The sequence below is a fragment of the Erpetoichthys calabaricus genome, chromosome 15 (genome assembly GCF_900747795.2).
Source record: "Erpetoichthys calabaricus chromosome 15, fErpCal1.3, whole genome shotgun sequence".
Taxonomy (NCBI): Eukaryota; Metazoa; Chordata; class Cladistia; order Polypteriformes; family Polypteridae; genus Erpetoichthys; species Erpetoichthys calabaricus.
This window is the reverse complement of record NC_041408.2, coordinates 16,966,292-16,990,624: the sequence shown is the minus strand read 5'-3', so window position 1 is coordinate 16,990,624 and position 24,333 is coordinate 16,966,292. Positions and strand designations below refer to the sequence as shown.

General features: G+C 38.2%; 1 protein-coding gene across 1 annotated transcript in view; it reads right to left on the bottom strand.

Moving 5' to 3' along the window:
• Window positions 1-24,333, bottom strand: part of camkmt (calmodulin-lysine N-methyltransferase) — a 413,773-nt gene that overhangs the window by 347,437 nt on the left and 42,003 nt on the right. The gene's annotated exons all lie outside the window — the stretch shown is intronic.

The window sequence follows — 24,333 nt, the reverse complement described above, 5'->3', positions numbered from 1 at the left end:
TAGCTCTGCCATTGTGAAGGTGATGTTTTTGATAAGTTATGAGACTTGTTTCACTTTTGAACTCATTCCGTCTCTGCCACCATTGTAAGCATCCATCCATCCATTTTCCAACCCACTGAATCCGAACACAGGGTCACGGGGGTCTGCTGGAGCCAATCCCAGCTAACACAGGGCACAAGGCAGGAACCAATCCCAGGCAGGGTGCCAACCCACCGTAGGACACACACAAACACACCCACACACCAAGCACACACTAGGGCCAATTTAGAATCGCCAATCCACCTAACCTGCATGTCTTTGAACTGTGGGAGGAAACCGGAGCGCCCGGAGGAAACCCACGCAGACACGGGGAGAACATGCAAACTCCACGCAGGGAGGACCCAGGAAGCGAACCCAGGTCTCCTAACTGCGAGGCAGCAGCGCTACCACTGCGCCACCATGCCGCCCATTGTAAGCATGTAAGTATTAAATTACTAAATACTGCTACACTTAACAATCCAAGTGTCTGAGGCAAATGGCAATGTCACCCTTATGAAAAATTAACATTAATCTCAAAAATAAACATATTATTAAACATTTAAAGTATTATTCAGTGATTTGAAACAAAGCTGAAAACAAATCTACATTCTATGTCCATGTGATTTTAATTAGCAAGGTAGCACAAGTGGAACAGTTTGGTAAGGAAGACACGTACATAAAATGAACCCATGACTGTGTAACAATTGATATTTTTATAAGCACTTAAAACAATTCCACCAATATATCCCATCATAAGATCCACAAAAGCCTATTCCCAGATTAGATCTGTAATACTTGAGTCTGGGCACGAGATATTTTTTTAATTTGTCTCGGACTTGGGGGGTATTTGTTCTCACACTTGGGCGTTGGCCTCAAAGTATTTTCCTTGGTCTCGATTGACACAGGTTGCCTCCGTTAATTTTTTTTTTCTGCTTCTGTGCAAGGGTCAAGTTGGTGTCAGGTTAACATTAGTGTATGACTAAGATCGCTGTGCTTAATGTATTTGTTCACTTTCACTGCAAGTATTTTGTTGTTCCTGGTTAGCAGAGGCAGCCTTAGCAGTGTGGGGGCCTAGGGCTGACCAACCCCACACAGGGCCGGTTACGTCAAACGCTGTTACCGTTATGTGTGGATTGTATAAACTTGCGCGCGAATAAAAATAATGTTAACATACACCGGATTTTCTCATTACAGTATTCGGCTAGATTTTTGCAAGATAACACGTAGACTTTATCAAAATATAATTGGAGAATAGAACTTGACAAATCCGTTCGATCCGGACACACGGACCTCAAAAGCGGGGCCCTCTTAGGCGCAGGGCCTGGAGTGGTCACCCTACTTGCCACCCCCAAACGCCGCTCTTGCTGGTTAGGATCACGCTCAGGTTTATCCTGATTAGTTCTATTTATTTTTGGCAGGACTGGTATTCCTCATTTCTTTCTAATAATTGCTTATCATTATCTTACATGACAACAGTTAGTAAGGAGCCCTGTTTTATATCTGCTTTGTCACCGTATCAGATATGTTTTTACTTTGCTTGATTATAAAATTCTTGGTCTACTTTCACTTTTATTTCATACATTTCAAATGCAAATGGCTACTTCACTCTGATCTATTTTGACAGACACATTACTGCAATATTAAACAAAAAAAAAAAACTGGGCTATGGCAAATATTTAAAAAACGCCTTTCTTGTTAGTGTGTTCACCACTAAAGTTGCCTTTAATCGTTGAGGTGACAGACCGAGGGAACCAAGAAGTTAAGGTTGGAAGGGATAAAAAAAAAGAGAGAAGGTGAGAGGAAGGGGACAGTTAAAAGAGGAAGAATAAAATGGGCAGGAAAACTGGTTAAAAAGAAGAAAAGGGTTGGTAAAAGACAAGCTGCTTTGTTTGCAGTTATACTGCAAAAGAAAACTGCTGCTAGTGCTTTAGCACTTTGATAAAAGGTTCGTTTAGCAAAATGAAGGCAGCCTAGATTGTTTTCAGTTTGTAAGAGCATTTTTGACTATACATAAAAAGGAAAGAACCTATATGCAACTTGTACTTTTGATACTTAAGTATACATTTATTTTGTACTTTAAAAGTTCTACTTAAGTAATTTTCTCAAGGGCTCCTTTTACTTGAGTCATTTCCTAGAAAGGTATCTCCGCTTTTACTCACATATACTGTACTGTAGCTGGCCAGGAGAACTGCAGCTGTCTGATCATTGGAAACAAGACAACGACTCTTCGGTGTATTTTGTTGTTAAAAATTAATTCAAAAAATACTCATCAACAACATTTTTTTCTGAGACAAAAACGGAACAAAAACTAAGTAAAAAAAAGCGCCATTAATGACAAACTAAGACAAATGCTTTTAAAATCATCGTTGATGAAAACGTTACTAACAGACAACTGGGCAATGAGCCACGTGAAGCTCTTTGCACATCTCCATTACACGTGACGTGGCCTGCCAACAAATAACGAACAGGAATGCTGGGTTGCAATTTTAAAAACTTGTATGCGGGCTTGTAATTGGGTAACACTAATTTGGGCGCCATCCGGAAATCATCACGTCAGCCAGAATCCTGTTCTGCTCTGCTATATCAGCCAACGTGATTCTCAGGCCAGAAAAGCAGTCAGACCAACTAGAATTGCATCCGTGACAAAAATAAAACTCAGCACAAGCCATGTAGAATGAATCTCACAGGAAAGGACGCCACAAAAATAATGAGGGATCTAAAGGCGCGTCATTTTGAGATTCATGCCAAAGTATGTAACGTTATCCAGGTGGCAACTTCTCCGATATCGCTACCTCTGGCTCTCGTTCACCATGCTAATACTATGGCCCTGTCCACACTGGCGTTCAGATCTTGGTTAAATAAATGCGCTCTGAATGACCATCACCTAGGCATTTAGGTTGCGTTTTGTAGTGACGCTTAAGTGACTTCAATATGACGTCACATTCACGTTTGTTTGCAATATCTACTTGTTTGTTTGTCTCTCGTAAACGCCAACCTGCAGCCCAGATTGTAATTTTGTGTGTTTACCTGTGGGGGGGGGCAGTAATGATGCAGTCCAAGTGTTTTTAACCACTCGCGTTCGAGGTTCATCCTTCTTTGGATTCACGATATATGGTTCAGTTGGCTTTTTTAGACCTGAACATTGACCTTCTTGTGTTAAAAATCCTCCTGATATGGCGACGCAAGAAGAGAAGATACCGCCACCGCTATAGAATCCACCTTCTGACTGCACAACTTGTGTGTAATGTATGAAGAAAACTGAAAAAGAAATTATGGTAATACACCATATACGCTTCCATAAGTCAGTGTTAGACCTGAAGAGCGGCTACTTGTCACATTGAAGTAAGCAAATATACAAACGGTACTCACGTATGCACTCGCCCACCGGCATTAATAATCCAAAGTAGCTAAAGTTACGTCATTAGCACAAACCTACAAGCTGTTTCAAATTCCCCATTACTATCATTATTTTTTTGATTTTAATGTGTATGTATATATATATATATATATATATATATATATATATATATATATATATATATATATATATATACACACTGTACTAGCCTTCGCCTGCGTAGAAGTGAAACAGGACATTAAGGAGGGTCCTACCTAATCTTGACGTCACGCTTCCCCCTCCCCTCGGCCCAGAGCCTCTGTCTTGGATTTGCGCAAATATATCGCTCCTGCAAACAAACTATGATTCTTAGCGCAAACAAACTATGATTCTTAGCGCGATGAGAGAGGTCGCAAAATCAACCGGAATGTTCAAGAAATTATAGAAAAAACAAAAAACTGATCTGAATCCGTTAAGTAGTTCTCTCGTGAAAAGGGACAGACAGACAGACGTTGGATTTTATATTATATATATATACAGTGGAACCTCGGTTTGCGAGTAACTTGGTTTACGAGTGTTTTGCACGATGAGCTAAAATTTTTAATATAGTATGTATACGCTTTGTCTGCTGAGTGTCATGTAATCACAACTGAGCTGACGGTTCTCTCTCTCTCTCTTGCTGCGGGATTGTGGGCAATCGTCTCCTATTCTCCGTCTGAGTCGCCATGCCTCACTCATAGTCAACATCTGTACGAGCATATACTGTTTACTACAGTATTGTGACTGTGTGTGTTTGTGTGTGTGTGTGTGTGCGTGCACGCAGGTGTGCTGTGACGTACGAGTCCCTGTCATGCGCTCCAAAACACAAGGCTGAATCTCAGCACTTTAGCGACACCAGCTTTATTCAGCTTGAAACAGCAACAGTGCGGTTATTTATTGTAGCGGGATCTGCCACTCTCCTATACACAGACAGAGCAGTCGGGCAAGATCATGGCCAAGTAGTACTGTGCCCTGCGCATTTATAATGTTTCTTGTTCCTTGTATCACCCATCGACAGCAGGCGCTTATAGCATGTCCGCGATCTTTTCGGATTCGCTTTTACGGCGAACTGCTACAGCGCTGGGAGACTGCGATTGCTTTGGGACGCTCTTCCGTGTGTCGTCCCGTTGGGTGGAATCCCACAAGAGTTTAGAAACTCACTCACACCAGCCATTATTCTTTTCAAAGATAAAGTGCAGGTTAATTTGTTTTATGTATTTTTACTTTATATTTTGTATTAATCATTTTTATATGAATAGTTTTGGATTGTGGAACGAATCATCAGAGTTTCCATTATTTCTTATGTGAAAATTCACTTTGATATACGAGTGCTTTGGACTGCGAGCACGTTTCCGGAACGAATTATGCTCGCAAACCGAGGTTCCACTGTGTATACACACACACACACACACACACACACATAATCATGGGGCATGTCCGGTCCTTCTGAACATTAAATGAATGACATGTAAAAGCAGTTCAGACGTTTTCCTCATGTCCTTCAGGATTTTGGCAGGAACTGACGCCAAGAAACAGCTGCATGCGACGTTTCATGATGCCATCCGAACGCGCACTGACTAAACACAAGTGGCAAAAGCTCTTGTGGACACTCTGATTGGCTGCAATGAGCAGAAAAACGCTTGCCGTTCAATCCGCGCTCACTTAATGCTACAGACAGTAGAAAAAAAGCTCAGTTCAGATGTCAGTGTGCAGAGAGCCTAACACGACAAGTGCATCGGTTTATTTTAAGTGTGCTGCTAGTAGGGATGGCCCATCGATAGTTAAGTCGCAGATATACAAAAAACTTCGGATGGCACAATAATATGTGAGGAAAATCAACGTATGAAAAAGGCTAAACAGTGGTCATGATACAGCACCGAATCAACACGCCGGGAATAGCAGAAGTCATGTCTAGTAATGCTGTTTGTGTTCGAGAATGTCAGCGTGCGATTGAGGAAAACGTGCTTGTTAATGAAAAAAAGTCAACACCTAGACACACACAGGCATTTGTTATTGCCAGTTATATCCCTGTTTGTGCAGCTTTCAGAGAGCAATCAGATGTGCTCAGCCTTAGATGTGAGTTGTAACTGTTTAGTGTGTAGTGTCACGCATTTGTTACAGCTAATGAAATGACTGGGGGGATTAATCGCTTTTAATACATTGTCTTACACAGTCCCGAGAAAGGAAGGAAAGCTTCACATTCGTTCCTTGATTGTAATGAGGACATCTACACGTTTGTCCGTGCATCCATCCATTTTGTAACTGGTGGGCATAGTTGAGGGCTGCAGGTGGCAACACCTCGCATGTATCCACTTGCACATAAGGGCACACAGGCAGTGACAAATTAGTCATAGCAGTTAAACAACAAGGCAAATTTCAAACCAAGTGACTATGTGGCTTGTCTACATCATTGATGAAATAAGCTGCTCCATTTGTTAATACTACTATATAATGTTTTTAGGATTTCAGTGCTTGAAGTAATCTCCCAATTAATACGATATGTACAGTACAGCAAAACAGCATTGCTTCACTACTGAATATGCAAACACTAAATTTGTGTTATTTGTTTGGTTTTTGAGGGCAAACTAATGTTTATGAGCATAACCCCTAAAATGTAAAGAACATAGTAAAAGCACTTATGTCATATACTTTTTAATTTTATTTATTTTTTTGGTAAAATCATATAGCAGCATAATTAAGGCACGCTGAAGGCCAGACAACTGTGATGATAGGCCAGAGCTGCCATTACCTGAACAAGATCTTTTGGAGTAAATCCTTTCCACACTTACACTACATTTTATGTTCAATAAGCACTGTATGTGGTTTGGCTCATTAGTGTACATGTTAGTATAATAGTTTAGAGGTACAGAATATTCTATGCATATTCTTATGTGAAATAAGATATTCATCTTCTGATTTTGACTGACTGATTTACTTTTAGTTGACAAAAAATGATTTGTTTTTTCTGAACTAAACTTAATTTACTTTTTGTCGACTAATACTAACAATAATTAAATGACTATAATGTGACTTAAACCAAAATGCAATTTAGTCATACGACTACGATTAAAACTAAATCAAAATGTATTGTCAAAGTGAACACCGTCGGTGACAACTGGGGTAAGACATAGCCGGTATTTGTAACTTTGATTTTTGGTTAGCATCTTGGTCTGATTTATAAAACTGAGAATAAAACTGTAGGGACCCCTGCTTGTTAAAAGGCTGCTCTCTTGATCCATCTCCAAAAGCACACTACACGGATCTGTTCTACTGTTGCCACAACAACTGCCACTTGTTTGTTTCAAATGAACATAACCACAGTATAGTTTGATTGAAAACACATATTCTTCTCTAGATTTGCATACCACAGATACACACAAACAAAATTTCTTTTTAATGTTTCACTCCATTGTCAAAAGTAAATCTGCAGGTTTTAGTAAAGTTTAAATTGCTCCATCAGAGAATTAGCAAATTTAGGCTCAGACTAGTTAAATTCTAGCCAAGGCTTTGTTTTGGACTCGGTCTTGACTTGATCTGAACTATTTGCTGTCTAGGATTTGTAGTCAAGACCTAGTCCAAGACAACACTATTGCAGGTGTACTAGATTAATTTCTGTGGCCTTCCAACACATCTATTACACCAACTCAACCTCCTGTTGCACCAAATACATTTCTTTCCTCTACCTATGAGAATCCACTACAGCGTCTATCCAGGTGTCCAAAAATCCAACACTACAAGAAGCTGATGTCAGACCATTTCTGTCCCACTAGCCCGATTACCTCCAAAAGATTCCAATGCAAATGATCATAATACTACCATCCACTCACCTTCACAATACCAGGGAGAATCAGATCACCTCATCAGATTCTTTTTTTCTGCCATAAGGCTGATACTGTTATACTATTATTAATCAGTACCTATTCAACATTAAACAGCAGTTTTGTAAAAGTTCATTCATCCATCATTTTTCTCTTCGTAATACAAGGTTGTCCACAGCAGCAGCCAATCCTGGTGGCACTGTGCACAAGATAGGAATTACCTCCTAGATTGGAGCACCTGTTCTTTAAGTCAAATATAAAACATTGTCACACACATGCGAATAGGAGGCAGCTGAAGGGTTTAGAGACTAATAGTAACACATTCGCCCAGGGGGCGGCGGGGTGCACTAACTCTCTTTCTATGTCTCCTGCAGACCTTTCCTGGGAAATCCCACCAGGAGCTGGGGCCTTAGCTCAGGACACATCACTTCCTGTCCCAGCCCCGAGGACGACATCACTTCCCCCAGACTCCTTATAAAACCTCACTCCCTTCCTCTGGATTTCAGTTCTGTTTTGGACTCTGGCTTGAAACCATTACTTGCTCTCAACTCTCTTTACTTTTTGCAGCCAGGAACATATTATACGGGTGGCTGCCCCAAACCTTTACAATGTCTGGTGTGTCTTCTTGTCACAACGTGATCAAGCAAGAATTCACCATTTCATCTCTGCAACTTATATCTGAATGTTTTCCATTTAGTGCTTTTAAAATATCAAGAACAACAGGCAAATGTGTAATGTTGCATAACCTATAAGACTGCGCTTAGATCAGGGGTGTCAAACTCAAGGCCTGTGGCCATATCCCATCCTTGGACCTTTTTAATGTGGCCCATGTCAACAATATTCAAAACATGTTACATACATTTTTTTTTTCAAAAACCGTCTTTAGTCAGTGTTTCTTTATATAAGATTTATTCCATAATTGATATTTTTATTTGGCGTTCAAATGCCTCTCTCTATTTTGGTTGTCGCGTTAATGTATAGCACAATGCATCGCACCCACTTACTGATACCGAGGATGAAAACAAGTAGTACATAATAACCCAACATGAATAAGTGAAAAGAAGGTGGGACGCTACACTGCCATACAACATTTTAGTGTTTTAAGAACATGCAAAAGATGTGATCATCTCATGAAGGAAATTCTAGCTCAGCTTCACACATCCTGCTGCATTCATTGTACTAAGCTGTCAGGGCTGGCTAGCAGTTCTTCCACTGCTTACCGTTTTGCTGCCACTGCTGCTGCACTACACAATTTTTTTTGTCTTTTCCTTTACTTGATTGTTGTTATATGGATGGAAAAATGCATTTGCCTTCCCACTCATGTTAAACGTGACCGCAATCTGTTTCTGACCAAGCCCGAATGTATTCTGTGTGCTTCATCATCAGCGCTTTTACAGTACATGCATTTTTTTTTTTTTTTTTTTTTTTTTTTAAACAAGGTCAGATGACATTGATTGTGATGCATGGTATAATGGCTATGAAAGCAGATGTTCTTCACTTTTGCAACAGATTCTCACCTGTGTCTGGAGTGCCGCTCTCTCTCAACGTTAGGTGCTCACTAGGATACCCTTAACGGGTGCTCTTCCATATCCCAGGATGCCATGTACTAGGCTTCACAAAAATGCTGTTTGAGCTGAATGTCCTTCTTTCTTTTTGTTCTCCAAATGCAAGTTTGTAGTTTTGTTATAGAAGTATGTCCTTTTTAGCAATAGCATCCTTTATCTTCTCTTCCACCCTTATTTCATAATTGGCTTAATGCAAGTTTTATTTAGCATCATTTATTAAAACTGGGGTGAGGGAATGAAGTAGAGGAAATTTATAGCTTCTCCTAGGGCAGCAAAAATGCTACAGATGGCCCTGGAGCAGACATCATTTTTCACACTCCATGCTGATTTCAGTGTCATGACCACTTATATCTTTCTTCACCTGCTGCAATGTCCAAGAAAAGAAAAGTTGATAAAGAGAGAAGCTGGTTTCAAGAGAGAATACTTGTAATAAACAGAGAAGTACCCGTGTGTCTTGTTTGTAAAGAAAATGTGGTGGGTCCTGCTTCTTGATATATTCCAGCCAGGACTGTGAATATAAAGTGTCACTTTTGGCCTCCAATAAAATTTGAGTTTGACACCCCTGCTTTAGACAGATTGGCAGCTTAATGTTACTCACTGTTTAACTGGATGTTCAAGTTTGAGTGAACTGAACTTCGGCAGAAACTGGCAATTGGAAAATGGCCCTCCCTACGGCACTGGATATAAAGAGCCAACATATCTCAGAGCAGACCCTAATGATTCTGTTCAGCTTAATAAAAGACACTCTTTCACAGACAAAAGTTAATCAAGGGTATCAGTGTTTTATTTAATTAAAAGCGCAGGCTCTCACGCATACAACAGCCAAAACAGCGACAAATACCACACTCCATTCGGTGTTGGACTTCTGCCCAAAATCAAATGATATGCTATGATTTGAGGACTGCACTGCATCCAAGAACTTAATCAGATTAATGATGTATTTGTTTTGAAATATCATTGTGCTTAAAGACAGCTAATTTGCCTCTGTGCTGGGTTGCTAAGCAAAGAAATGTGTCACTGCATGAAGTCAAATTGAGAAAATCCAAAACCAACCCTGTCCATTCACTAAAAACAAAAACTGCTTTCCAATCTGCTGAATTACATAACCCACTGTTTTGTGAAACAAGCCTTTCCATACTGACCTCAAGGCTTTTTTCTGAATGCTTAAGTTTGTACCAATATATCACACTATTCTAGTGTTCACCAATCCTACATACTAACCTAATCATCTTTGTGTCAGTCAGTGCAACATGCAGGTAAGATGTGACTTTTTTATCTAGTCATGCTCTACTGATCTAGTCTTTATTTTAAACAGATTCAGTGATAAAACATGTCCTGTGTAACTGCTCCAATAGATTTAATACCACATTGTTTGGCTTGCTAAATGTTGTTTATTATCCACTTTTGTACACAGGGCAGTCCTCCTACTGCTACTAATACTACAAATAATACTACAAGGTGGACATTATCCCACCAAGCTATACTGGAGTTTAACACTGAAACAATTTGTACCTTTAATAATATTATCATAATGCTATCCAGTCATTCTGCATGAAAATTCATTCCTCCAGGGTCTATCTAACCATTATACAGATTTTAATGGAATTTGCAATTAGAATATACATTTCAACTTGTGCTCTCAAGAGACAGCATTTTAGATAAAAATCATTTTTTTTCCTGTTGGGGGCTAATACACGTATTGAAATTTGATACGAAAAGGCATTACAGAAAAATGAAGTTGTTTCCTTCCCACATAGAGGCTAAATGAACTCCTGACGCGACACAGATATGAGTGGGTGCTTTAAATTAATCAAATCATCAACCTCAAACACTCACATTCCGTTATTCGCCAAAGAGACAGGTTAGGATGACCCTTTTCTCAATTGTGATCATTACAGTAAGCAGCTTTGTCCTCCTGCCTTTTAGAATACTGGTAAAAAAAAAAAAAATCTTGTCAATTTGTGCCACATGTTTCAATGCAAAAGGCATTCACAAAAAACTGACAATACAAGCCAGTCAAACAAAGTAGCAGTATATTAAAATAAAATTTAACAATGCAAGCCAGTCAAACAAAGTAGCAGTATATTAAAATAAAATTTAAAACATACTACAGTTTTGTAATGAGCATTGGAAAAAAGTACTCCCAGATGAAGCACAAATGTGTTAAAGGTCTGCCTTAATACTAAACCAAGAAAAATATTGTGCCGGTTTTTGAAGATGGGATGGTGGCAGGAGAGAATACTGGAAATTACCCCAACAATACAAGATAACTTTTGCAATTTTGCCATTCCATTACAGATACTATAAGAGTCAAACATCAAATCATAGCAGATTGTAATATGCAGCTGTGATGCTCATAAAGGATTTGTTATCAAAAATTATTAAAATAGATCATATACTCAGACAGGTCCAGGCAGGATCCACTTGACATGTCTGCTATTTGCATATTCATCTACTTGATTTTTTTCCAACACCTTTAAATACAAATGTGACAAACATGCTGGATAATTTGTCATAAAATTTCAGTGATTAATAAAAACCAATCCGGAAATCTAACATCTAAAGAAGAATATCAACAGAATTGATGATTGTGTAGAAATATTTTAGAAGGAGTATAATATAAAGAAGTTAACATTTTATGTGGATACCAACAATAAAACGGTATATCTTTAAAAGAAACACAGAAAATACGACACATAAATCTTAATAGCTAAAGTGACCATCCTTTTTATTCTTCAACCAATCTTTGTTTAATCCAGTACTTTAGGGTGCACACGATGACTAAACATCCCAAGTAGAACAACAATTACTACAGATTTCTGAATGCAGTTCAGTTGACTTGCTTGCAATTAGATAACACAGGGTATTAGTATGACAGTTTGGGACTTGCCTCCAAGTCAGATTCTAACTTTTCTCTTGTTTCTGTTCAGTTCTGCACTTATTTAATTAGATGAAGCTTTTATGCAGAGCAAGTTGCAAAAGCAGTCCAAGTGTTTTCTATGGGCTTCCCATGTAAAATAGGAAATCTGTTCACTGTCACACAAAGAGTCAGTGGTGGGAGTTGAACCAGGACATTGTAATGACAACAGAAATACAATTAAAAGTAGAGTAAAATAGAATGTCAGAGAAAACCTAAGTTAATTACCATCGATGTAAATGCTGCTTATATAAACTACATATTTACAGGTTTAACACTTAATCATGTATATACAGGTGCAATATATAACAATGTGAAATCCTAGGAATTATAAGCTGGTCAAATTTCATTCTAGGGACACATAACTATAAAGCAGGATGGGGTTAAGTATGAGAAAGTTGAGCACCCCGCAGCAACACTTAACCTTCTAGACATAATAAAAACACTATTGCAATTTATACATAATTAGCTGTGTAAGCCAGTGCTGTAAAAAGCCTGGGGTCCTAGAAACTATTGAAATCATCAGAAAAAAATTGTAATGTAGAGATGTCAGGTAATTGAAAGGAACTACTCTGGGCATCTCTCTCCTAGGAGGATTCGTTTTGCCGACATGCTCGCATTGCTTGTGCATTAGTGGCGGAAGGAAAAGTAAAAGGGATACCGTTTTTCCGATGTTAGCGGCTAAGCGACTTTGTCTTTCTTCTGAGGTTTTGTTTGGCTGACGTGCTGGCCTCACTTGTGTTATTAGTGGCTAAGCGAGTTTTCTGTTTCTCAGAGACGGAGCCCTGACCACTCCGACTCCACCTCTCACTTCCAGGCCAGACAGACACACACACTTCCACACATGGACATTTATATATAAGTTGAGTATCTATTATAGTAGATCTTGACTTTATATTAGGGTAATTGTTACTAATCATAAATATAACTGTTAAAGTTCATAAAACATGACAAAGGTCATTTGCTTTGCAGAGGAGTATGAAAATATAGTCAAAAGTGTTGGATTTTATAACTGAAGCCAATGCACAGTGGTTGTAAAACAGAAAAATTTTAAGCGTTACCACTTAATAAAAAAGGCCAACTTAAAACTGTAACTAGTTTAACTAAAGTTAGACACACACTTTTTGTTATCAGTGATAAGGGGGCAGAAATCAAATTTAAGTAACATTTGAAGCACAAAATAATGTATGACTAGTTGTCAATGTGTTCCTTACCATAAAATACTCAATATGTGAAGTCTTCTAAAAGTGCTACAACTGGTCACAAAATGTCAAGATTCATTGTTAGGACTGCATTCATAGCCAATCAATAAAGAATACCAAATGACTGGATGACATTTTAAAACAGGAAATGTCACTTGTACAAACGCACTTGCCAAAACAAGTCTATGTGAGTGTTCAATACTGCTCTAACTGTAACCAGAAAGAAAAATCAACATAGGACACTTTAATATAGTGATTGAGACACAGTTTTCTTAAAAATGTTAAAGAATAAATTATACTCTACAATTCTGAAGTAGTATCTTACATTATAATAGATGCCATATTGTGCGACTTGAGCCAATTCTGCACCCCTCTGCACACTGTGACCAGAACACCTACTTCTAATCTGATCACAAGACTCTCACACAGGACCTTATTAAAGGTCTTCTGTAAATCAAGATAAATAAATGTCATGAGCACCTCTCTGATTAAATAGTACTGAGGTAACAACTGCTTGATTGGGAATATGAATAATAAGCAGGTTGATTTTGCACATGATACCAAAGTTGGTAGCATGGTATCACTGTAAAAAAATTCAGTAAATTTAACAGTAAAAATACTGTAAATGGTGAAAGTAAAAGACCTTTTCTGAAAAAAAGGAAAGTTACCTTTTGTTCTACTGAAAATTACCTGTATATCTTAAACAATACATTTCATTATTTTTTACAGCCAAGTTCTGTAAAATCGATATTTTTCTACCTTCAAAATATGCTAAATAACGTTTACCGGATGCATTACAATTACACTGAAAAAATCTGTTATAATTTTACAGTGTAAAACTGTTAAATAGCAAAGATAAACAACCGGAAAATGTAAAAAACGGTAAAGTGCTGTTTCAGTAAAACCAAAGTTATAATATTTGCATAAGGACACACCCCTTTTACAATATTGTTCCTGGTGAACCACATACCTTTGAATAGTAGGGACAAAAACTTAAGCACAGTTAGCAGATGTATTTTTCAATGCGTGCTGAAGGTTTTTTGAAGTTATGGAAGCTGATTTATGCTTGGTTGTATTCGATAAGCTGGCACACCTGTGGGACACCATACACCACAAAAGGAAACTTTTCTTCCCCACCAGACAATGTGCCCTAGTTTCCTTAAACATTGAATTGTTTTCAATGTGCAAAATTAAATGGTACCTGTTTGCTATTGGTTGTTGTTGTTGTTACTTTACTGATGCAAGCTGCGTACTGGGGTTTGACCCTGACAGTACTTTCTAATGGTTCATTGATTTGCATATTTATTACACTACATGAATTTCTGGGTATGGTTAAACATTCCCTTGTGTTGGAATGTGTTGCAAAGAAAAAACAGCTTTTCCTACAAAGTTATACCATAGACCTAAAAATATTGTCACCTTATTTATTACAGTAAAATTTTGCCAACCCAGCTGCCAGTACTTTACCGTAAATATAACATTTTTTTTTAAAGTGTACCGTAGACTTAAAAATATTGTCACCTTCTTTTTTACGGTAAAATACTGGCAACCCAGCTGCCAGTATTTTATCGTAAATATTGTCACCTTCTTTTTTACAGTAAAATACTGGCAACCCAGCTGCCAGTATTTTACCATAAATTTAACATTTTTTTTTACAGTATAGATAATCTAGAAAGATCCAAATTCAGACTTGAGCAGGTTTGTGGCAAATTAAGTTATGATGCAGTTAATCCGAACATATTAACACAGTATTTAATTCTACTTTTACACTTGAGATGTTACAGATAACAAAGAAACATTTGGAGGTAATGTTGGAGATATTTTGCATGTTACTGAGCACCTGCAAGTAAGAATTTCACTCTGTACATGACAATAATAACCCTGTAAACCTATACTGAGATTGAACTTCTCAGAATAGTACAATTTAAGTCAAGAGAGACTAAACAAGACTATTCAGTGAAACCTAGTAACTAAGGAACTGAATTGTAAAGCATAAGGATCCTGGTTCAACTCCCACCACTGACACTTTGTGCGACAGTGAACAGATTTCCTATTTTACATGGGTAGCCCATAGAAAACACTTGGACTGCTTTTGCAACTTGCTCTGCATAAAAGCTTCATCTAATTAAATAAGTGCAGAACTGAACAGAAACAAGAGAAAAGTATTTATAGTAATTAAGGAAAGAAATAAAATTACCTACTCCTTTTGAAAAATACTTAAAAAGGATACGACTGCTGCTTGGGCATAGATTGTGAATAAATATAAGAAAACACTTTTTCCCACCAATAATTATTAACATGTGGCGTTGGGGTGCAAAGCTGGGTCTTGGGGGAGATCCAAGTGCTGAAACACTAGGTAAACAGAAATTGAGCAGCTATACTATTTGAAAAGTTCCTTCTCTCTTAATCATAATTATTTAAATCTGTTACTGTTGAACACTACAGTGAGCGTAAGAAACGAAACAACCTTTACAGGGCACCAGTCCTTCAGAAAGTACTTTTTTCGCCTATGCAAATGTTGCCTCTTTCTCCCACCTAACCAAATCAGCCTCACCAGGAACATCTTTTTTTAAGTGAAATAGATCAGAAGACATACCTTCCTAAGATTAACTTATTCTGCAAATGATGTCATGAGCTTCTGTAAATCTTTATTTTTTATGTTATGCTTTTAGAAGAGCATTGCCTTGGAACATGCATTTCACTCTAGTTAATTTATACCTGATCACTGAATAATGCCATTAGCAGTGTTAATTAAATACAGTATCATTAATTTGTCTTCCATCAAATTTGTAATGTATGCTTTGCTAATTATCCTTCCATCCTGATCCTCTCACACTATGACTCCACAAGCATTCACACTCTGTGAACGTCATCTTCATATTTTCACGTGTTTCCAAGAAAAATTGCTTTTGTTTTTTTTTGTTTTTTTAATAAAACAAGTTCAGGGTTTGTGCAGAATAACAAAGAAGGAAAGAACAAAGCCCCCATGTGCAGACATCTGTACAGCACATAGCTGTCCAATTTGTAGAAATGGTAGCTTATTTTCACCCACATGCTCTACTATCTGTGCACTGAACGTGAATTGCACAAGATGCCACAAGTGAGCTTTTTTGATTATTCAGCTTCATTGTATTTGCCAGTTGAATGAGCGTGACAGTCTCTTGGGCTCACTCTTTTTTATTCAAATGTGGTTTTATGTGAAGATGCTATAATCCTTATTTCACTACACTATTTGTTTAAAGGGTACATGGGGCATGGTCTTCAAACTGCAGACAAAAATAATCTTTTCTCTAATCATTGACTCCAAACAACAATTAGAGGAGGGTCACAGCATGTAACTTTAGATCTAAGTGGGAGGGAACAGATGACTGAGAAGAAAACAAATCAGTCACTAAAGTTGCTTTCACACTAGATCTTTTACCTGGATTGTATTTCACTATTTTGTTTTTAACCCATACACTAACCTAGGTAGTTGTTTCACTTTTTACGTTTTACAAACACATTTAAGTAAGCTGTAAAGGCTCAAAAAAACACCAAAACTGAGAATGATGGCATTTCAAATAAATAATAATTTGTTTTGTAGCTATCGCAGTTTCACAATGCCTTCATGTCATGTGTTGCCAAAGGTTGCTGTTTCCATTCACTGAAATAAAACAAAATGTAAATGGGACTGTATATTAAAGTGAAATATTAGGGTCAGGCAGGTTTACCTGTTTTTTTTGTTATTTTTCTCCCAACCCTGATATTTGAACTGCCAACTCAGGTCAATGCACATCACAAAGTGGTCTGACTCCAAACAAGATTAACACCTTTTCATCCTAGGTCAGCACTTTCACAAAGATAAGATAAGGTGAAAAGAAAAAGGAGTTAGCTTTTGGGAAATGGAAAAAAAAAACCAAAAGGAAACTATTTCATATAGGACATTTTACATTGTGAGCTTTTTATTTCAAGCTACTTTACAGATAAAACGATTTTAATCTTTCTTCTATGAATCAGTGGTGAAGATTAAACCAGCAACTTTGTTGTTTACAAGTCAATGTTTTAGTTGCTTGCAGCAGCCTAAGCAATTTAATATCCTGTAGGAATTAAACCATTGACTCCGATAGTTGGATGCTGACTCAGAAGAATAAAAAGTTAGATGAAATCTACTCCTGAGAGTAGAAAACTTCAGGCAAACCTAGAATCTATATTACTAAACCACAGTTTAATATATGCACGGACGGCGGACGCAGGATGCACTGAGGCGCAGGACGCACCGAGGCGCAGGACGCACCGAGGCGCAGGACGCACCGAGGCGCAGGACGCACCGAGGCGCAGGACACACCGAGGCGCATGCGCCAGAGCACGTCGGTAGGTGGCGCCCAAACAACACAACCTGTAAACTAAACTTGCTCTAATCCACTGTGCCAGCAGTCAGTATGGTGCATTTGAATCACATAACAGTAATTTAGTATTAAAAGTAAGTTGAATTATGATTCCTAACAGTAAACAACTTCTACCTAACGACACAGCCACAGAAAAACAAAAACGAGACCGCATGGATAAGAACAATAAACGAAAGCTCCTACAACGCGCTTCAGAGACATCAGAAGCAAAGAAGTCATGGCTCCAAAAAGAAAGAGCTCAACTAACAGAAATACAAAAACGAGCCCGTATGGATAAAAACAATGAACGAAGGCGCCCACAACACGCTTCTGAAACAGCACAGGCAAAGGAGTCATGGCTCCAAAAATAAACAGCTCAACGATTAGAAATACAAAAACGAGCCTGTATGGATATGACCTATACAATAAACCTGAGGTAAAGCGTGCACGCCAGGTTGTACAGTATATATGCACAGATGCCAGAGGCAACAGGCAAGCCGTACACACTACCACCGTTGCCCGAACGCGACCGCCCACACCACCACATATACCACCTTCGTTTAGTACTGTGCCCCTCCAAGCCTGGGTCCGCCGCCATCGTCACTTTAGCACGCGAATTCGTCACCGTCAGCAAATGACTTCTAGCTGACGACACAGCCATAGAAAAACAAAAACGAAACTGCATGGATAAAAACAATAAACGAAGACGCCTACAATGCGCTTCTGAAACACCAGAACCAGATGAGTCACAGCTCCAGAAAGAAACCGCTTCAGTACAAATATGTTTATTTAATTGAAGGAAAAATTTCCCAGGACGCACCCACCCTCCATGATTTTTCATCCCTCCAAATATCGGAGGTAATAGAAAGTGATTGGCATTCTTGGATTTGCGATTCTTTCGAGAATCGCGGGGTTACTGGTAGAATTATAATTCACAGTGACAGTGCAACAAAGTTTAATGCAGCAAATCCAATAGAAAGCTCTGAAACACTGACAAAACCATTGGTAATAGGGAAAAGAATGCACCAATGTTCTAGAATAAAAAAATAACACACTACATTTCTCAAAACTAAAGAGAAGGTAATAAATGTAAAAAAAGGTTTAAAAAAAAAAAAAAATAGGACGAATATCTTTCTATGTAATATGCTACTGTGGCAGTTAATTTGTTTGTCCAGGATTTTAAATCACCTGTAGCTCGCAAATTGTTTGACCTATTGACCTGAAATTTGGTACACATATACTACATAACGTCTACTATCCGCTTTCGGGGTGATGATTGCTCTCCAAGGTTATTCCTCTTTTTATTTTTATTTTATTTTACTGTAGAATTAACTCTCAGCATCGGCCAGCAGGGTGGCCGTGCGGCGTATGAGTACAGGTGCCGTTCTCATTCCCTACCACCTTCGCCGTCACTTCCCCTACCTCTTCATATCTTAAATCATTCTTGAGGCAGGTTGAAGACTTAAGTGCCAGCTTAAGTGAAAAAATTAAAGAAAATGTATTAAGTAATTGCAACACACACTGACTTGATCTGTTTTAACGCGAAACGATGCAGACGAAAGAAGAGAAGAAGCGGACTACTAGGGTGGAGAAAAGAAGAGCTGCTCAGGAAGCAGCAAGCGCATCAACCTCTGAGCAGACAAATGGTAAACGTACAGAGAAAGAAGATGAAAACTAGGAATGCTCAAGTCAAGTGTATTCACTGAACATTATTGTGCAGTGCGCCGTTACTGGTGGTCAATATTTGTCTAACAATCCTGAGAGAAAATACAGGTATATCCCAAAGGAGGCCAGTCTCAGAAGCCACTAAAACGATTATGTCTTTTTCATAGCAACTTTTCCCAGCACGCAGAAGCTGAGAGTATATGGCCAGGCATGCCATCTCTATGTCACTCTTATGTTTTACTAATCCATTCAGACCCTCTGCTTTACAAACAAGCCAATCTAAATTATTTTGGCAATGTAATGTGAAAAGTTCTAATTAGAAACAATTCTACAGTAAAGTACCCTGACACTCACTGATTTCAGCTCTTGTGGAAGTGTTGAAAGGTTTTGGTCAGACAGTATCTGGAGCAGTGCCCACATTGTGAGCAATTAATTACACTGCATTAAACTGAAAAATGAGTGTCTTTATTTTTTATTACAGTTTGTAAATGATTTGCCAACCATGATGTATGATGCCATAGTTGATAATGAAGATTACACATAACATTCTCAAGCCTGCTTAATCCAAAACCAATGTAATAATGATTGAAAGAAAATGGTGAAAGACCACTTTTAGTCTGGTAAAAAAATTTATCGTTGGCTGCAGAGACAGGCAAAATGATTTCAACATACAAGTGACAGCAAATTCATCCTGCCCCAGGATGACAAATCTTTTGACCACAAATGCAGTAAAAAGGTGAACAGTGCACCCCGCATGTATTGGACAGTCAGCCATGCTACATGAGAGTAGCATGGACCAGAATGGTGACCAGTCACTCCAAAGAAGGAGAAGTACGAGATGGAGAATGCAGGCAGAGACAGACGGAGAGAGTCAACTCAAGAAATATGTATTGACAGAGCACAGCACAGACCACACAATCAAACCTGCAAGTCCAAAGAGAGCAGAAACACAACAGAGACTATTTTGATTTTGATTTTTTATATCATTTGATGTAGACAGGCAGGCAGTTGCCCCTATGAGTAGATCAACAGACAGATTACATGAGCCCAATTTGCTCCATACAAAAAGTGAAACTAGCATGAACCACATCACATCAAAGGAAGTCCCAGATGTAGCAAATAGAAAGAGTGAGCACAGCACACACCAAACAAACAGAGTGAATCCTGCATATAATAGACAGGGAGGCAGGCAGATAGACCAGGAGTCCCACAGTGGCAAGGGCAAGCAGACAGCCAGTCGGAGAATGTTCTTTATGCAACAGGCAGGCACACTCAGGCCACTCAATGAGTCCCACAATTAGCAGACAGAAAGATCAATAAGCGAGTCCCAAATATAGTGAACAGGGAGATAGACAGAGCAAGTGACAATAAAAAAAAGACGTCCTCCTTCATTCAACAAACCGAGAGAACTCAGCATGTAATCAGAGGGACAAACAATCAGGTCAAGCCAAGTATTCAAAAGCCAAGAGAAAGGTCAGGCTCAATGACCAGACTGAGTGAGCCCTACTGTTGACAGAAATACCAGCTACTACAGTAGCTGCTTACAACAGAATGCACTATGTGCAACTATACAAAGTCTTCAATTTCACCCTCCAATCCGGTCTCTTTTCATGAAGGAATGATGTTAAAACATCAAAATGAATTTTCCAGAAGTAGAATTTTTCATATCGGCTTGATTAGATTCAGCACCTACCATTCAAAAAGTTACAGTATTTATGTTAGCAATCACTTATTTTCCTTTTTATCAACCCCAACAAAAGTGCTATATTCTGTACTTGTTGTTAAAAATACAGCCAATGACTGAACAAAAGAACATCATTTCTCAGTAAAAACCAAACACACTAAAACAAGCAGGTATCTTTCAGGTTTACCTGGATGCTACTTCGAAGATGGAGGACAAAGTCGGTCTTCAATTATGAAGTGTGAAACTTTGATTTGAAAATAAGTTTAGATCTGGAACTTTCTATGGCATAAAGCAGGGCTTACATTATAATCTTCTGAGTTTGTTTGTGTGAATCATTGTTTCGTACAAGCTACTTTGTCTGAATTCATTGTTGTGACTCTGGGAGGCCTGTCAGCTCATAAAACAAGACTGTGACCAAGAAAGCAAAACCTGATGGGCTGACATCTGCTGCTAAAAAGAAGAGAGCCTGAATGCCCCCCCAAGAGCTTTAAATAGTTAACTAAACCGACTCTGCATTCCGGATGTTTTTCACCGCAGGTGAGGAAAGCAATCAATAGGTATTTAAAAAAAAAAATACAGCAGCAAATCCCGAACGACTACTGCTCCCTCAATACCCCTTTATTGCATATGTCACAGGGCTGCCCGCTCTGCTGCAGAGCCCTTTAAAAATTCCCCCAACTCAATTTCCTCCCTAATCCCATCTCATTTACCAGAGTTAATTCCTAGCTGCTGGGTGTGCCATGTTTTGCCGCCCCTGTGAGCTTTTTTCACTGGTCATTTACTTTTCACAGTGTAGCCAAACCATTTTAAAGGAATAATGAGACAACAATTCCAGCCCAAGGTGCTGAGGGAGGCGGGGTAGACATCTTTTGTTTGTGCAGTGTCTTTGGGGCCTTGGACTAAAGCATTATTGAGCAGAGTAAGCAATAAACATAAATACCTCGGGGGCCAGGGAGGAGCAATATACCCAATTACATTTAATTAAATCAAAAAATAGGCTTTCCGGGTATGGGGGAGGCTGATTTGAGCTGAACACAAAGTCTGAATTAACACCTTCACCACCAGGCAACAAAATGGAAATTTGTAACAAAAACTGAATCTGAACCTATCATAAAGCTGCTTAAGACATGAAATAATAAGACAGCATGGATGTAAAAACGGACCGCAAAAAACAAAGAATTTATTATAAAAAACGTATTTCTGGAAAGTAACAGACAAGTTCAAAATGTTCATTCATTTAGAACTTGTTTATTCCAACAAAGGGTCATGGAAAACCACATCCTGTACCTGTAGAATCATGTCCAAGGCATAGGAAGGATGCAGGGCACACTCACACAAACACACATTCTTACAAATAGCATGCCATTTTAGTCACCAACCCAAGTATTCTTCATGGAATTCTACAAATATCAGGTAAAACGAGACCATTTCCACTATATACTTGATTCTGGAAGAAACAATCTTATTGAGGACCTCTTTAAATGCATCTCAAAGAAGGTGCACAATGCCTCCTCAGACTTAAATGTTTTTAGAAGTTATCTTTAAAGGTTCCTCAGACATAATGGACAGTTTCCATCATAGAATCGTGTTTTTCTAGGTCACCCTTATGTGCACCTTAGACATACAGGACAGTGCATACAACGGAGTGCTGATTTTAGTGCAAATTATAGATGTTCAGACTGAACAACATTCCCAACAAATCACAATGCATATTTTAACCATTTGTTTATTTAAAAATATATCTATCTCTTTATATACTGTATATTATATATATATATATATATATATATATATATATGTTTGAATTTCAGATGCACTTTATAGATGATGCATATGCCTAGGCATGGCAGACATTCCTCTCTTGCTTTCCTGGATAACTTCCCTTAAAAGGCACGATCCCTCAGCTTTAACTACTGTGCCAAGTTAGTTCTGCCAAATATCTGTTCTAAAAATATGAAAAGGGACAGTTATCTTTTGAACAAGAGCAATTCAACTTACCTTGAAAAGAACAACCTAGTTATACTGAATTTAGCTTATACTGCAGAATATATGCATGCATAAATGATTTTCCTTTAAGCATCTTTCAACTAGTCTTGGCAGCAACTACAGTAGCAGCAGGCAGCAGTTCAAGATAGATTTACACTACGGCACATTACTTAACTGTTAACAATACAAAGAACTAGAGTGACCTAACCTAAGAACACTAATGTGATCCTAACTAAAGCCATTGTCAAACAAACCATAATTAGCATTATGTGGTTTTAAGATTAACATAATGATGCTAAGGAGAGGCGGTGAGCAGTACCCCAAGGGCACAATCAAGCTCCCTGCAGGCTTCAGCACTACAATCTGCATTCCTCGGGACAGGTGGGACGTCCTTTCTATTACCCATGTTCAAGTATGGTGAAGCAAAACTGCCCCTCTTGGTCACATTGGCAATTACAGTCCATGTACCATGCATATTTTAAATATTCTAGACATTTGCAGCATGTACTGTGCTTTTTTGAGAAAACATTGCAATAAATCAGAATTTGTAATGGAATATGAGCCATGCTTGAAGTGTATTTTTGGCACAATATTACAAAACAAAAAAAAAAAAATACAATGTAGAACATTTTTCTGCCACAGGAACATGTTTAAGCAGAAAACTATCCAAGCAAAGAAACAATGTGCATGTACGTCAAATGCATCGATAAACATCTAGAAGTCGACAAAAAAACTTTTACATTGTGTTATTGAAAAAGTACACTTTAAGATTGATGATTTTAAGATACATATTTGTCACATGTACACACTAAAGGGTATATAGTAAAATGCAGCTTAGTCAGCAGCCTGTACTGTGCAGTTGAATTAAAAGGTATACAATAAAATAGATATAAAATATTAAAAGGGGCAGATAAAACAATAAATAATTGTTATAAAAGTATTAATAATAGATGACTATTTCAACTGTTTTGAGGAATGCCTGACAAGATGACCTCTTTATCTGCTTGATTTGAGGCCATGCCAGATCTTAACCATTTAACCTGACTGTAGAAATATGCATGCAAGGTGAATGCAACTGAAAACCACACACCCTCACTATGTTCTTAAAGGGCAATTTAAACTTGCATGCATGTTTTTAGGACATTAGAAAGAAAAAACAGAATAGGCAGAGAAAACCAAACCAAAGACAATATTCAAACTCCTCACACATGGTGACTGGGCTTGGAATCAAATCATGTCCCCTAGAATGCTGTGAGGCAACTGTGCAGCCCTAGACCTACTTCACAAATGTTTAAACCAGAAAATAAACTTGGTTTTCCCTGTATATGTATTTACAATTTCAATCAATAAGTCAATCCAGCAATCATACATGGAAATTAAGAAAACTGCCCACATTCAAGTTTGCCCTAGCTCTACTAAACAAACCCAACCAGGAGACTGTTCCTAGAATAGGACTGTACCTTGGATTTGTTAATTTTAGTAATGCAAGCAGTGTGGCAAAGCAGCTAGAGTGACACTAAAAGCACAAGATAACCAGCACTCTCTTACTGAGTAACCCTGAGCATATGTATTCAAGGCTAAGTTCTAAAGTCATGATCATGGTACATGTTAATGTGTCACATGAAATTATGTACTAAAGTGAAGCATCTTCTATATATTTTAAAAGCTACCTAGCATGCTCTTGCGTGTTAAAATGGAGGTGAAGAACACCAGGGTTTAACATGAAAACAAAAGCCCT